The sequence below is a fragment of the Clupea harengus genome, chromosome 5 (genome assembly GCF_900700415.2).
Source record: "Clupea harengus chromosome 5, Ch_v2.0.2, whole genome shotgun sequence".
NCBI classification, from domain to species: Eukaryota; Metazoa; Chordata; class Actinopteri; order Clupeiformes; family Clupeidae; genus Clupea; species Clupea harengus.
The window spans coordinates 9,862,446-9,877,805 of NC_045156.1; the positions used below are offsets into that span (position 1 = coordinate 9,862,446).

At 46.4% G+C, this 15,360-nt stretch overlaps 1 protein-coding gene across 9 annotated transcripts in view; it reads left to right on the forward strand.

Moving 5' to 3' along the window:
* LOC105909843 (band 4.1-like protein 1) overlaps positions 1-15,360 on the forward strand; it is a 92,136-nt gene that overhangs the window by 22,241 nt on the left and 54,535 nt on the right. The window contains exon 1 of one of the 9 annotated variants that reach the window (XM_031567637.2): positions 9,696-9,947. The exons of the other annotated variants lie outside the window; for them this stretch is intronic. The gene's annotated coding sequence lies outside the window, so the exon portion shown is untranslated. Of the gene's footprint in view, positions 1-9,695; positions 9,948-15,360 lie in introns of those variants that run through there. 9 annotated transcript variants of the gene reach the window in all.

The following is a 15,360-nucleotide window of genomic DNA, read 5'->3' on the forward strand; positions in this document are numbered from 1 at the left end:
GTTTAAGTGAAGTGTGACAAAGAGAGAGGGAGGCAGGGAGAAAACAAGAAGAAAACAGCAAGGAGAAAGCATGAGGGCGTTAAGGGAGAGAGAGAGAGAGGGAGGGGAAGCATATGATCCTCAGCTTATGAGGCACATGACCACACCACAGAGCTGGCTGGCACCGTCACTGCAAACTATGTCAAAGTTCCACTCATCACTGCCGACTGTGAAAACCGCACACAGGGGACCTACTTAAGGCGGAACCACAACCCCCTTCTGGCCTTCAGGGGCACCAGGGTCAAGGGAGCAGCGCCCAGTCCACCTTAACGGGTGTCGCAGAAACGGAGGTAGCGAGGCTGAGTGAGAGATTCAGCTGGCTTCTTGAATGACGGGATTGACAGTGAAGCACCATCATTTTCCCCCCGTGCATCTCTTCCAGCTCTGTGGACGCGAGGTCACTCCTCTGAGTCTGTACTTGTTTAGCGTATAATTTATGCCTTTCTGTCAATGGAATAAAAACTTACACTAGCGAGGTTTTCAGGCTTTTGATATGCATCTGTGAGTTAAGTCAAATCTTAAACTAGCTTAACCCAAAACAAAGATGGGCTCTACACATCTGCTGTTCAGACTTAATATTATATGTATCTGTATGCTCCTCTGCGCGTTTAAAAGAAACGGTTTATCTCTGTTAAAGTTCAAGAGAATAAAACCTGAAGCGTCTACACAGATCACACATTTTACAAATTTTAAACCAATCTTTATGTTGAGTATGCTGTCAGTTGAGTTAAAACTTTTATCTCTAACTTATAGTACTTCAATTATTTTAATAAAGTAGCTTATAGCTTACACACATCTGCTATCCAGAGATTTTTTTATATCTTTATGTTCCTTGTCCCAGATGACTCTGAACATCATACAGTAGGGGGTAGTTAGTTTGAGTGGTGTTTGACAGCTGTCTCCATTCTCATCAAACCATGACAGCCGTGACAGCTCAGCACAGATGGAGTTGATGAATTAAAAATGTAATCAATTAATAAGATTGAGTGCCAGCGCGAGATTGAGTGCGATGCGCCCAAATTAGCAAGGACTCGTGTCAGTTACTAAAGCAGACAGAGCTAAATCAATAAACTCAGAGAAAGAAAGCAAAGTGTCTGCTGTGAAGCAAAAATAGGCTTTACCTCAAATCAGTGTCGTTAAGGTGATTCACTGGCTTCAGAGTGTAGAGCCAAGAGCTCTTCTTTTGAAGTCAGGTAGTCGAAGATCAGGTAAGCTTTGTTTGCACAATCCCCAGCTGTTTTGGATAAAATAAAACAAAAAAAACATACCATACCACAGACACACAAAAATTATTCTTTTGTCTCAAACGGTTCTTTGCAGCTAAAGTAAATTAGGGTCAAGTAGCCCCAAAGGTTCTTCTGCAGGCTGAAGACCCCTCTGACGCTCTAAGAAGATAAGTTAGTGTGTGCGGTTAGGTTATTTTCTTTTGTGCTACTAACTAGTAGTTGCTACACTACTGTGTGGATTTTTATTCTGAGATCTCGACGCCAAACGTAGTTGGAGAGTATTGTGAAATTTGTTTGAGGAGGTCAGGCAGGGCAGGCCCTGAACGAGGCTCGATGTGCAGCGGCCGAATGCAATTAGCTGCCGCGAGCCACGCTAGCCCTCCTCTCTGTGTTCATTTCCCACTAGAGTGGTGAATCTAAGTGCTCCATGTCAGCTGTGGGCTATAGAAAAGATCGCACTCAACCTAAATCTTCAAAATTGGCACAGCCTGTGCAGTCATCCCTCTCCCTAGCTTTGCTAGTTTATGCAAAAAAAATCTTTGATGTTGCTCAGCAGTTAAAAGTTCTAGGCCTACCTGTGGTGTCTCAGACAGTGTCGATCAGACCAGGAGCACAGCGGTGTCCTCAGAACGATTTTGTATTCTGTGTCTGTGTTCTTAAAAAAGTTCCAGGACCTTCAAGAACCTTTCATCATTGCTGGAAAAAAGGCTCTTTTGTTCTTCTAATAGCCTGATTTAATGCTGAGATCTGCCATTTAACTGGTGGCCTCCGATGCCCTCAAAAGGGCACTCCATCTTGAGAGCGGTTCTACGCTCCACACCTTACCGTAAGTTTATGTGATCAAACCTATTGTGTCGTATAAGAGTATTGTTGGGGGAATTATCATTATATAGTGGGATGTTGGTGGGTCACAATGGGGGAGAAACAAAAGCAATGAGGAGGAGAGAAAGGAGGAAAAACGATCATAAGTTTAATTTTCGTCACAACTTAAGTTATTGGAAAGTGTGTGTGTGTGTGTGTGTGTGTGTGTGTGTGTGTGTGTATTGTATTGTGTGTGTGCTGTTTTCTATTTCTCATGGTCTCTTGGTTGTAGTGTAAAGGGTGCTGGCAGGGATTGTCAGATCTTGTGTGTGTGTGTGTGTGTTAGATTGTGTCATAGATTGTGTGTGTGTACGTGTTTAATGTCACAATTCTGCTATTACCATTTGTCTCTGGTATGGTGGCAGGGGTGTTATTATTATTGCAATGAGGAAACAACTCAAAGGCTTGCCTTTGGCGGCTTGCCATGTATTTACCACAGACAGTGTTCAGGACTGATGCAGAATGGGCAGGATGGCAGGAATCTTATAAGCAGACACAACGAACAGGGCAAGGTTAGACAAAGACGCTAACACACAAGGAAAAGTACACCAGGGCATTACACACAACACAGACGAAATGGCAACAGGCACTACTAACATCGGCACATTCTAAATTCGAACATTAATCACAGAAGTAGCATTGACATGAAACGCACAGAATCACAGGAAACTGCATTGCATCATGCGCACTCACGGAAGCACAACAACACACTCTGGCACGCTACATTCTTTTGGAGATTACAAATCATCTATGTGTATGCCACTGCAGCAGCTATGGACAGGAAACTATAGGATATATAGTTCGATAGATAGATAGATAGATAGATAGATAGATGGAGAGCAAAAACAAGGCGGAGAAATAAGCCCCAAACAGAGGAGAAGAGGTGTGCTTCCCCCACTCTTCTCTGCAACCACAGTGGCATAAACGGTGACCTTGTATCCTGACCAGTTCGCTCCTTCACCAGATTGCACCGCAGATGTCTCCTCTTGGAGTCTCCCCAGGCTCTTGCCAAAGCCACCTTTCTGTTTATAAACCTCCACCCCAGAGGGGGCTGGTTGGCAGTGGAGGGCACGGCACTTACGGCAGCATTTTGACTCTCAAAATATGGCCGAAGCAGGAAGCAGTACCTGCCTCCCGCAGTGCAGCTACACTTACATATTTCAGATTCCTTTCGGTGCCCTGTTTGACACTTGTATTTCCGATTACATTTTTTTTTTTTTTCATTGCCCCTTTCGATGTTTGTCTTTTCCTTGATGGGCAATTTGCTTGCTCTCTCCCTCAATTGTAAAATCACTTTGGGCAGAATGACTGACGTATTGCAAATGGAAATGTTGTTGTGGTTTTTGTACTGATCTGTGTTAACCACGGAGGACTGGAGTCCTGGGCTACACATACAAAGAGCAATTATATCATGCTGATTTTTTTGCCATTGATCAGGGCCACGATCTGTGAGTGTGGCCGCATGTGGATAGATGACTGATACCCTTTCAGTCTGTTGAGACTGGCAGTGCTCTGATTGAGGCCTCATTGCAAAGATATTGCAACAGACAGACAGACACAAAGAGGAATAATGAATCTCTAAAGAGAAGCTGCACAGGGAATCTAAAGCCCTTTGTACAGACTTTGTGTGTCTGTAATACATGAAAAGAGAGTGTGTGCGTGTGCGTGTGCGTGTGCGTGTGCGTGTGCGTGTGCGCGTGTGAGGGCTTAGGTGTGTGCAAGTGTGTGATGGCTTCAAAGACAATGTACGAGATTTAGGTGAGTGTATGTTGGGTAGCTGTTATGTCACTGTGTGTGAGTGTGTGTGTGTGTCTGTGTGCGCATGCACACGCACGCACCACGTGTGTGTGTTTGAATAAGTGTACATGCACGCTGACAAAAATGAAGACTATCTCGCAACCTCTTTCAGCTTGTCATTGTGTGTGGGGGGCTTTGGCAAAAGCAGCTCAGCAGGCCATAGAGGAAAGTGCCTCTGCTATTGGGTTAGCTGCAGCTGCGAGGATGCGCCTGTCTTTATGGCTGCACTGCAATGGAGCGAGGTTGGAGATTACCCCTCATCAATCTGCCTCTCTCTGATGACCTTGGCCAAGAAGCAGGAGGAGACGTTCATTTCCATCGCCGTGGTAGGCATTGTGGCAGACAATGTAGTAATGTGTAAATGGATCGTGGTGCTGTTATTTGATAAAACTATACGAGGCACTCGAGGGTTGTGGTGGTTTTAGTGATGTGGGTATTCTATGGTAATCACATGAAAGTGTCAGGACAGAGAGAGAAAAAGAAAGAAAGAGAGACAGTAAAAGACAGCAAGAGATTGGGAGCGAGAGAGAGAGAGGTGGATAGAGAGACTGAGTGAGAGCAAGAAGAGGATATGGGTAGTTTATGTGTGGCAGTTTGTGTTCTTCATCTTTTTTTCCCCCCTGAGCCTTGTGATCTTAGAGCATGGCGTACTGACCTCCCCTGTGCCGTCTGTCAAACAAAATCCTAGGAATCCGAGGCTAATTCCATGGAGTAAGTGCTATGTAAAGCGACACATCTTCATTTAGCCAATATGTGTTCATTAAATGAAAAAGTCTCGTGGACTAAGAAGGAGGCGTAACTAAAATAAATGTGAGGGACAAAGACAGCGATGAAAACAGACAGACAGGCCCTGGACAATCTGGCGGGGAAACTGATTGTGTGGTTGGAAACCTGGTCACCCGCGCTCCTCTGGAGCTGAAAGCCCTGAGGCGCCCAGAGCGGAGAAGCCCATGCGGATGCCGTAATGGCTGCTCCTGTATACCTGCAGCACGCTCCTCAGACGCTTAGTATTTCCAGCAGTGAGCGAGACACTCTCTACCGTGGCATCGTAATCCTACCACACTGAGCGGAACTCAGAGGGAGGAGGGAAGCAATGGAGAGGAAGAGTAAAGCTCAAACTCCTCCAGGCTTCCGAATGCTCTGCCCAGTGCTCTGATTTTTACACTTTTCTTTTTACTTCACGTAGCTTGAAGCTTAGTTCGATATTTTTTTTAAAGAAAGACACATTTTGGAAGTTGAAAGGCTTTGATTTATTTCAATGTTAGAAAACAAGGATAGTTCAGCTACAAATAGAAATTAAGAGAATGTGGCAGAGAACAACACTAATAAGCAGGTTTTGGACTTTTGCACTGTAAGAATGTCAAGAGCCAACATTTGATTTATCACTCTTAACACGACACTCAATATTCCATGCAGAGGCACAATTGCAGTTATTTAGTTCATTCAGTGGAGGAAGTGTTACTTTTGCAGTCACCAGCGATTTCAGCACATATTAGCTAGAGAAAAAAAATCAAAACCGAAAGCCTTGATGGCTCTGGTGATTAGGGATAATCGAGCAATTAGTGGACCAGCAGAACAAAGAAACACCACACACACACACACACAGACACAGCCACAGACACAAACACACACACGCACACACACACACACACACACACGGAGAGAGAGAGAGAGAGAGAGAGAGAGAAAATGAAATGACTTGTCCTCCCCTTGCTGTGAGATTGCCTCATCCTGCACTTCACAAAACAAAAGGAAAACCGAACGCCGCTGATGAGCACATCTGAAAGGTCGTCTGAAAGTCACAGTGCACAGGCCCTCGTGTTCCCCTCCTTTCACAAGAGACATGCAGCAGGCCAGATAGGTGAAGGAGCAGGAAGGATGGAGCCGGCGCAGATCTAGCCGGATCTGGGCCGGATCAGGGCCGTACCTGGGCCGGCTCTGCTTCTGAGTCTGCCACTCTCTCGGGCTGTGCCCGACTCTGCTCCTGAGTCTGCCACTCTCTCGGGCTGTGCCCAGCTCTGCCCCTGAGTCTGCCACTCTCTCGGGCTGTGCTTACAGAGGGTGCGCTCAGACCACCCACCGACATCTCTCCTCAGCACCACAGGGCTCTGAGACCAACGCACAGGTGGCCTGAATGCCCTGGCAGGCTGGCGCCGTGCCAGCTGCTTGTTAGTGTTCACACACACACACACACTTACACACTTACACACACACACACACACACCAACACACTCACACACACACACACACCAACACAGCCGTAGACACTTTCTTTCTCTCTTATAAAGACACAGATACTGAACTATACCTACACTCACCCTCAGGCACTCCCTGCAAGCCTTTTTGATCTTGCTGCCGATGGATTTTTTTTATTTATTTATTTTTTTTTTTATTGACACATTTACTCTGACTTGGTATCTTGGGTAGTGTTATGTCCATCTGTGAGAGAAATACACCTTGGTATGGGTTCAGACTATCCCCCAAAGAGACTGTGAGAGGTCAGTTTCCCTTGTTCCTTCTCTCTCTCTCTCTGTCCTTCCCCCCATCTCTCTCCTCCTCTCATATATCTGTAATGAGGACATCAGGTGAGAGGGAGTTCCCGTCACCCTCAGTAGCCTGCAGTATTTTGCGGGCAGACTTGAGAATGGCAGCGCCGGGCCCCTCTGGGCAGCCGTGGAGGGTTGGTTAGCCAGGGCTGGTCTGAGGCTGTCAGCGGCGCCGGCTGCTGCCAGAACAATCCGGAGCCAGCAGCTGGGTCTCTGTAATGTGTGGAAGTACCCTGGCCTGGTCGCATTGAGATGCACTGTGTGTGATGACACACACGCACACACAGATATGCTCGCTCTCGCTCTCTTTCTCACAGACTACAGACCGCTTTTTCACTCTGACAGACCAGACAAACAGATCGCACACATGGCGGTTCTTCTGACTTATGCATCTGCATTCATGGGAGGGTCAGGGAAGGTCGGGCAAAATTATGGGAAAAGAATCGCGACTGAAAACTTAACTTCATCAACAAACCCCCAAGGGCACCAATCACAATTCCATTTCTGGGGAGGTGCACGCCAGGCTACCTAGCCCTGTGGCTATGCCGTACCTACGGTGAAGATTCTATGCAGAAGCATAAATCAGCGTTTAGAGGGTGGTGATATGTGTTGATTACACAATCAGCTGCAGGTTTAGTACATTCAATGTAAAATCAGGCACAGCGTGTGGTGTCTGCAGACTGGCCAATCATGTTTAAGCTGCGATCTCTAACGTGCGTCTGCCCCTCTCTCTGTCTTTCTCTGTCTTCCTCTTTCTTTCACACCAATACACACACACACACACACACAAATCGACTCACAGATGTCTTTACATTGGAGATGGGCCTGCTCTGTCTGTATCACTTGGATCCTATGCATTGGTTTATCATAGACTCACATTGGTGCCCCCAACCACCCACTGATGTGGCCTCTTCCTCTTAAACACCTGTAATTATCTTTTCTAGTGTCGATCAGAGGAGGTAAAAGGCCTACCAGCCTGGCAGATGATGTGGCGGAGTCTGTTATCTGGCAAGGCCTGCGTGGTTGGATGCAGCAGGGGCAATATGGCCGCTTCTCTCCCTCTTATTTTGAGCTGGAGTGCAGCCCTCCTGCCTGTGCCATCCCCTGAGCCTGCGTCTCAGCCCTGTGCCACCCTAATTGGATAATTATGCAAATTTAGATGTTTGAAGGGGTGTGTGTGTGTGTGTGTGTGTGTGTGTGTGTGTGTGTGTGTGTGTGTGTGTGTGAGAGAGAGCTTACCGTGAAGAAGATAACATGTTTCTTGGTGCTGAATTGACAGTGTGGATGTCAAATCTGACAGTACGACTGCAATAGGTATTTAGTGTTTATTTAAGGCCGAGCCTGCCTCAGAGTTTGGAGAGAGAACGAGTGAATGGTGGTGGGGTTAAACAAGCAGTTTTTAGTGTGTCTATGGCATGAAAGCCGTGAAAATCACATCATGGCTTTGGCTCCTTATGAATCCATTTCTTCGAACAGCAGGCCATGCCATTTGGCTCCCAGTATGCAGTCACATTTTTTTGCCCAATCGCATTACTGGCCGACTTTAATGAAGCTGCAAAGTGTTCCCAATATCGTAGTTGGCATATAATGCAATTTCCCAAAGAAATGTTGGCCCATTAAGAGCTGGTTCATTTAGCACAACTTAGGTCTTCACTGTACTCCTTCTCCATCTTCAGAACAGTTTTTTTTAACTATTGTAGCTTCACTGATTACTGTCATTAAAACTGAGGAGCAATCGAGGGATATAGCTCTTTGGTATGTGTGTTCGTCTGATCTGCTTTTTCAAAACATCACCAGCCTCGAAAAAACGGAATGTTTACACAGGCTCTGGCAGCAATGCTGACTCTCTCATTTGAAATCAGTGTTTGATATCCCAGAGTCTGTGCGATTTGTCTCTTAATCCCTGTGACAGGTGGAGGCTTATGTTAAGATGAAAAGGAGGGCTGGTACACCAGCAGTAGATTTTAACACCCTCAGGTGTGTGCGAAATTGTAACAAGAGTTACAAAAAAAAGGCCCACTGTGTCGATTCGTTGTAGTGTCTGTGTGGCTCCGACGGTCCCAGGTGGTCAAGCCTTTGACCAATAAAACACTCGGTGGAGCCGGCAGAATCTCACCCTGACTCCTCTCAATTCCCTCCTGATCCGCGACACCTCCCATAACTCACGCTACGCAGCGGTAATGGCGAGGAATGCGGGGTAAGGAATCGGAATCGAAACACCCACCACTTTCTTATGGATTCATCCGCCCGCCCATATTAGTATGAACCGAAGACCCATCTTCTGTTGCTGACCATGGATCAAAGGTTTTATGCTTTTTTGAAACGGAGCTCTCATGAGGCGAAGCTCTCTGATATCTACACCCTCATCCTTAGCAGTGTCGCACACAAGGTGACTGTGTTGCCTTCCATTTAGTGCAGCACAGCACAGTGCAGATGCAATCTCCAAGTTGTGTGCACCTTGACTTGAAAAGCACTGCTAGAAGGTGTGCCAGTTCAGATTGCATTGACATTCAATCACATCACCCCACCCCTGTAGATGGGGATGCTATCCTTATGGACCATAATGGGGAGTCAGTCAACAGTTCTTAGTGTGGAGGAGGACTGTCATTATGGTTGAGTATGTGACAGCCACACCATGCGCCTGGCTGTTTGGTAATGATTGATCTTGGAGGCCAGATGTGGTGATTACTCTCTCTGTCTTTACTTACACATGGTGTCAGTTGGGGACAGTCTCTCTTTCTTGCGAGTATAAATATCACCACACATTAGATTTGGCTGTGGAGGAGTGTGTGTGTGTGTGTGTGTGTGTACGGTGTCTGTGAAGAGTGTCAGGATTTGTGTGGAGACAAACCAACTAGAAGTGAGACGACAGCACAGAGCAGAGTCTCTCTGGGGACTCAAGAACAGCCCCATCCTTGCTTGCTTACACGCTAGTCTGGTCTGCTGGCGCAATGTTACAACAGCTGAAACAACTACAGCTACAGTTGCTGCAGCCTCTATTTATCATGGCTGCTGACAACCAACGCTGCCTAAGGACCTCTCTCTTCGGCCCCTGTTCCGGAGAGCCCTCGCGGGTAGAGCTTTGGTGCTTGTTACCCCCCCCACACACACACACTCCCCCCCCCCCCCCCCCCACTGTGCTCAGACCAGCATTTCTCAGAAAGAGAGGGGAAGATTTGTTTTTCTTCCCCCCCCCCCTTGCCCTTTATTTCTTAGTACTTTGGCCATCGATTCTTGTCGCCTTGGTTATGCCGCTCCATTCTGTGTGCCGTCCGACTCGACGGGATCTTTCTCTCTTTTTTTTTTTTTTTTACTTGGAGGGGGTAAAGTAATCCCAGCTCTTGACTAACAGGCCTGTGAGGGGGAAACAAAGATGCCATTGTCTGCGCTGCTCACGAACAGGTCATGAGGGGAGGCTTGCTAACATTGATATCTACACCCTCATTTCCTCTATGCAGACATGGATTTCATAATGGAGGTATGTACAGATGATTTATGAGGACGGTTATGACGTTTATATGAAATCTTTTGTTGTTATTAGCCACGCAGCTGTCTCAAGCTGAGGACGAAGCTGTTAGTCAAGGGATTGTGATGGTGTTAACATATTCTGTCAACTGGACATGTTACCAGATGTAAATACTGGCACTATTCCACAGTTTCATGCCACCCAGTGCATTTGGATCAGTTTGTCTCTCGACATTCAATGATTGTCAAATAAGTTTCTCTTGTTTTTAAGCCCCTTCTCGAGAACTTCAGAACCCATTAGCAGTCCTTATTGTCATTTTTGTGGTACAAATATGACAAACAATTTTAATTTGATTTTAATAGCAATTTAGATTGCTATCCTCCACAGTCATAACATTTGTTCACTAGTCTGATTTAGTAAGGTATGTCCTTCCATTACTGGCTATGGCATTACAGAAAGTACTGATGTACATAAGACTTTTAGTTACTCTTTTCTTTTCTAATATCGAGGGAAGAAGAGAAGTATAAAGAATCCGTTCCTGCTTCCTTTTTAAATGATATTCTGACCTTGTCTCCTGGATGAGCATCGGTAGTGGCAGTCTCTTATTAAGCATGTCTCTGTGAGCGCCTCGGAGGAAGTAAATTACATATGCGCTGGCTTCAAGAACCTGACAATCATTCCAAACAATGACAGGGACGTGCAGGGGCTGCTGGTTTGCTCGTAAACACCACGATGGCCTGCAAACATGTCTGCTGAGTGCTGCAGAACTCCACTCCAGCTCAGACTAGTCATTAGCAAAGCCTGCTCTCTTTTTTTCTTTTGCTGCACCTCTCTGAATGGAGGCGAAAGAAGGAAGCAGAAAACAAACGCAGGAGGAGCGAAGGAAATCAAAATGTTTTTTCTTTATTTGTATGTACTTCCTTCCACGAAGCAAAACCACAAACATCAAGCACATGAGGAATGCTACAGCATTGTCACTGTAGAGAATTTTAAATGACTCTGACAGTAGTACTTTGGAGCGAGGGAGATATAATTCTCCTGGTGGAAATGACAGGCTGTGCTGTTATGTTTCTCCTTCTCATCATTTTAAGCTATAATTCAAATACATTTTCTTCTGAGCTTTGGAATTCAGATCTTAGAATTGATCGAGTTCTGTGAAGAAGATGAAGAGCTTAAAGATGCTCTGCAGATTGAATAAGAGTTATGATAGATAATTAACAACATGTTTAAACACATGCTTAGTACCAAGTATTTGGTCATACCTCTCCCTTTCCATGTGTGTAGGAGAAGCTAAGGAAGCAATTTTCCTGTGTCCCCCCCCCAGGAATTACTCTCTGAAATTTTACCGTGTATTGTCCCCTCCTACAACGAAATGGGATCTCCGCCCCTGGATAGGAAGGGCTCATTCTAAGCCAAACCAATGAAAACACAATAGTGAGTGCCATAATACTGCACCATAATTGTGAGTACCGTTTCTGCTAGTAGATCACCTTAAATCCTAAATACTGCAGATTTGTATGTGTTTTTTGCATCATATGGATTTTGTTTTGTCTTTATCGATGCCCATAAAGACACAGAATTGATTAGCGTCCCTTCAGTAAATATAGCAATTATACCCACAGCTCTCACAGCTTATTCTGGAATTGAAGTGGATCTAATCTTAAGGTTTGAGTCAGATCAGGGAGAGAGTAAGCTGTTCTCTGACCAGTGTTTGCTGAAAGCTTAAGACGTTACATTGTGTGTGTATGTGTGCATGTATGCAGGTGTGTGTGTGTGTATGTGTGCATGTATGCAGGTGTGTGTGTGTATGTTTGCATGTGTGTGTGCGTGCATGTATGCAGGTATGTGTGTATGTATGCAGGTATGTGTGTGTGTATGTGTGTATGTATGCAGGTGTGTATGTGTGCATGTATGCAGGTGTGTGTGTGTGTGTGTGTGTGTGTGTGTGTGTGTGTGTGTGTGTGTGTGTGCATGTATGCAGGTGTGTGTGTGTGTGTGTGTGTGTGCATGTATGCAGGTATGTGTGTGATTATGGCAAGCCCTCTCTTGTCAGTGTGTGGAAACTCCTCTGAGTGTCTGCCTCGGGGCTCGCTCCTCAGTGCACGTGTTCCTTCACCGCCTGCCCCGAAGAACAGCGCTGATCTTTGTCTCTGCCTTCACTCACATTTGTCATCAAGTCTATGGATTGCAAACACCCGTCACTCCACCTGACTGTACTATGGAATCTCTCTCAGGGTAAGACCTTAGGTAAAGGTCTCATGTAAACCTTAATGACCCCCCCCCCCCCGGGGGGGGGTGTTGAATGGGGCATGGACTACTTGCACATGATGGACTACTTTGCCCCTCGCTCTGTCATCACTTTCTTTCTCTCTGGACGGTGCTGCCCAACGCAGCATTGCTAATTAAACGGAGCAATTAATAAGCCCCACCCAAGGATCTAATGACAAATCAAATAATTTAAGAAGTATACAGCTATTAGGAGAACTAGTAAGATATAGATGTTTATAAAGCATCTTTAGTATTATGACAATTAAAAATCGATTCATATCAAAGAGGCATAGCCTATGTCCTGCGGCTCACGCCAGCTCGTATCAGTCGTGGATTTTCGGACAGGGAATAGATGATTCTCTGGTGGTCTGAAGGATGTGGTAGTGTGGCGAGCTGCTGCTGCCCCTGTTGCTGTCGGTCTACTGGCACAGATCTGGGAGGTGCAGATGTCAAGTTGTCAGCTCTCGTTTCTGTCTCTCTCAGGCACATCGCTGGCTCAGAGGGTGGTTTTGGAGAGATCACAGCTACGCTTTTGTGACATTGCACTGAACCGTACACTACTAATTTGACCCCACTAGCTACCAGCAACCAGGTCAACGTACGTACGCACGCACACATAAGAGGTTCTAACATGCAATACGTGGCTCCTACATGAGGAGGCTCCTTTCTGACAATCGCATCACAAGCCGATGAAAGGCTCGTAGGAAATATTAAAAGACAGAAATGAGAAAGTCATTTTAAGCACCAATTCTCAATTAGAAAAGAAAGTAAATGGAAGTAAATGGTGCAGTAAATGGAAGCTGTCAATAGGGGTCTATGACTATTGACCTGTCTGGCAGTCTCCCAGCCAGAGATAACTCCAGATTACAAACCACTGACCCCCTGAGACGTGGTGCACAGGGTTGATTGACATCAGACATGAACTCATACAGAGGCGAGGAGGTGGTGGTGGTGAGGGTTGGGGTTGAGGGTGGGGTGATTAAAGCTCCTCTGAGATCCCTCTGCTAAGTGGTGCAGTGTCAGGGCTCACTGTGAACATCACACAGCATGGCCAACTCATGCCTGTTCCCAGTAGAGGAGCTTGCGTGTGCGTGTGCGTGTGTGTGTGTGTGTGTGTGTGTGTGTGTGTGTGTGTGTGTATAGATGTGTGTGGCGTGTGCGTGTGTGTCTGTGAACATGCATATCACACTTAACTGTTCCAACGGATTTGTCATGTGTGATCAGCCAGAGGAAGATGTTCCACTGAAGGCCTCACGGCCTCCTGGGTAACGGGGAGAACTAGATGAGACGAGACGAGTCTAGACTCCCCGTTCCGCTCTCCTCTTCTCTTCCCCTCCCTTCTGTCCTCCCCGTGTCCGCTGGAATGGAATGAGAACCATCCTCTCCGTAGTAACGAAGCCCTCGGGGCTCCTCGCCTCGAGTCTCTCCCTGTCAGGAACCATCAGCGTGGGAGCTCTGGTGAGCAAGAACACAGCAGAGCTGGGCAGGCTGGGTGGTGCTTCAAAAAGGAATGCTGGGTGGGGTTGGAGGGGGGTGGTGAGGGTGGAAGTGTTGGGTCACTCATAACGCACATTCCACGTTTTGCTTTTGTGTGTCAGCGCGTCGCGTGTACGCAGCCTGTGATGGATGTGTGTTGTGATTGTTTTTGCTAGCGTGTGTGGAGTGTGGTGTGATGACCGTAGTGATGATAGGGGGTGTTGTGCGAACATATACAGCGTGAGGACAGCCTTTCCTCTTCTCCCCCTCTCCCCTGCTCTCATATGGTTGAGTCAAGAGGGATCTGTGGGGTGGGCGTGATGTGGGTGTGTGACAGACAGCAGGGACACGGAGTGACAACAAACACATTGAAGAGAGAGAAGGAAAAGAAATGAATGGAAGAAATGAAGACTGAGAAAATATGAGAGAGAGAGAGAGAGAGAGAGAGAGAGAGAGAGAGAGAGAGATCCACCTGACATCTGTGTGCCCTCCCCCCCCTTCTCCCTGGGGGCTGCAGGCTCTCTCTCATGGCCCGTGATGTGTGTGCCCCCCCTCTCCCTGGAGGCTGGGAGCCTGTGATATGTGGCGTAGCTCAAGTGGCCGTGGCAGGTTGTCTGGGGGCGCCCTGGTCCCTCAGTCCCGTGGGGCTGCCACTCCCCAAATCTCAGGGGTACTGCTATCTTTCCGCAGGGGTTAACTTGCTCTCTGTGGGTATGTGGGCTTTCCATTTCTCTGTCTGTCTCTTCGTCTCTTCCTTTTGGCTGTCTTTGTTGCAACATCTGTCCCATTTAGTTTTGTCTAACCTCTCGTTTTGTTGTTGTTTTATTTCTCTCTCTCGCTTCCGTCTTTTTTCCTCTTTTTTTTCTGATTTCAATCTGTTTCAATTTCTCTCTGTCTTTTCCCACATCTGTGCTCTTTGGATCTGTGCCAGTTAAAGGCCATATCTGCTCCAGACTTAATATAGTTATAGACTTTATAGTTCATATTTGGGGCGACTGGATTGTTTAGCCACCGCACATGCTGTTTAGTTCCCACACATTGACCAAGTTACCTCTGCACAGGCGTGTAAGGGAAATGTTCGACATTTAATAAGAAAAGGGGACCCCCTCCTAATGTCAGCATTAGCGATAAATCCCAAGTCAGTGTATAATATGAACTCTTCATCGGGTAGACCTTAATCAGTTATGAAGACCAATCATTTCAGTCGTAGGGGATTAAGAAATTGCTCTGACCAATCAATTAATTTGACCTGCGTCCTCAATTAGAGAGTAATGAGTTTACAAGGTGATCAGCCCTATGATGGAGGCCCCAGGCTCTGTGATAATAGCTTTAATAGATCACATTTGACCATGAGTGTCATGGAGAACAAGTAACAAGGAACGAGAGACTGATCAACATTTACAGTGCTCTCTGAATTGCCACCCTAGTGCCAAAGCCCACATACAATCACATTGAAAACCTCACATAAACAAAAAACATTTTAAAACAATATACTGTATGTGTATTATTAATGGGTTTGATCCTGGCACAGCCAGCTCAGTGAAAGAGGGGCCTGTGCACTAGAACTAGACGTCCACAGATCTGTAAGAACTAGACGTCCACAGATCTGTAAGAACTACACGTCCACAGATCTGTAAGAACTACACGTCCACAGATCTGTAAGAACTACACGTCCACAAAT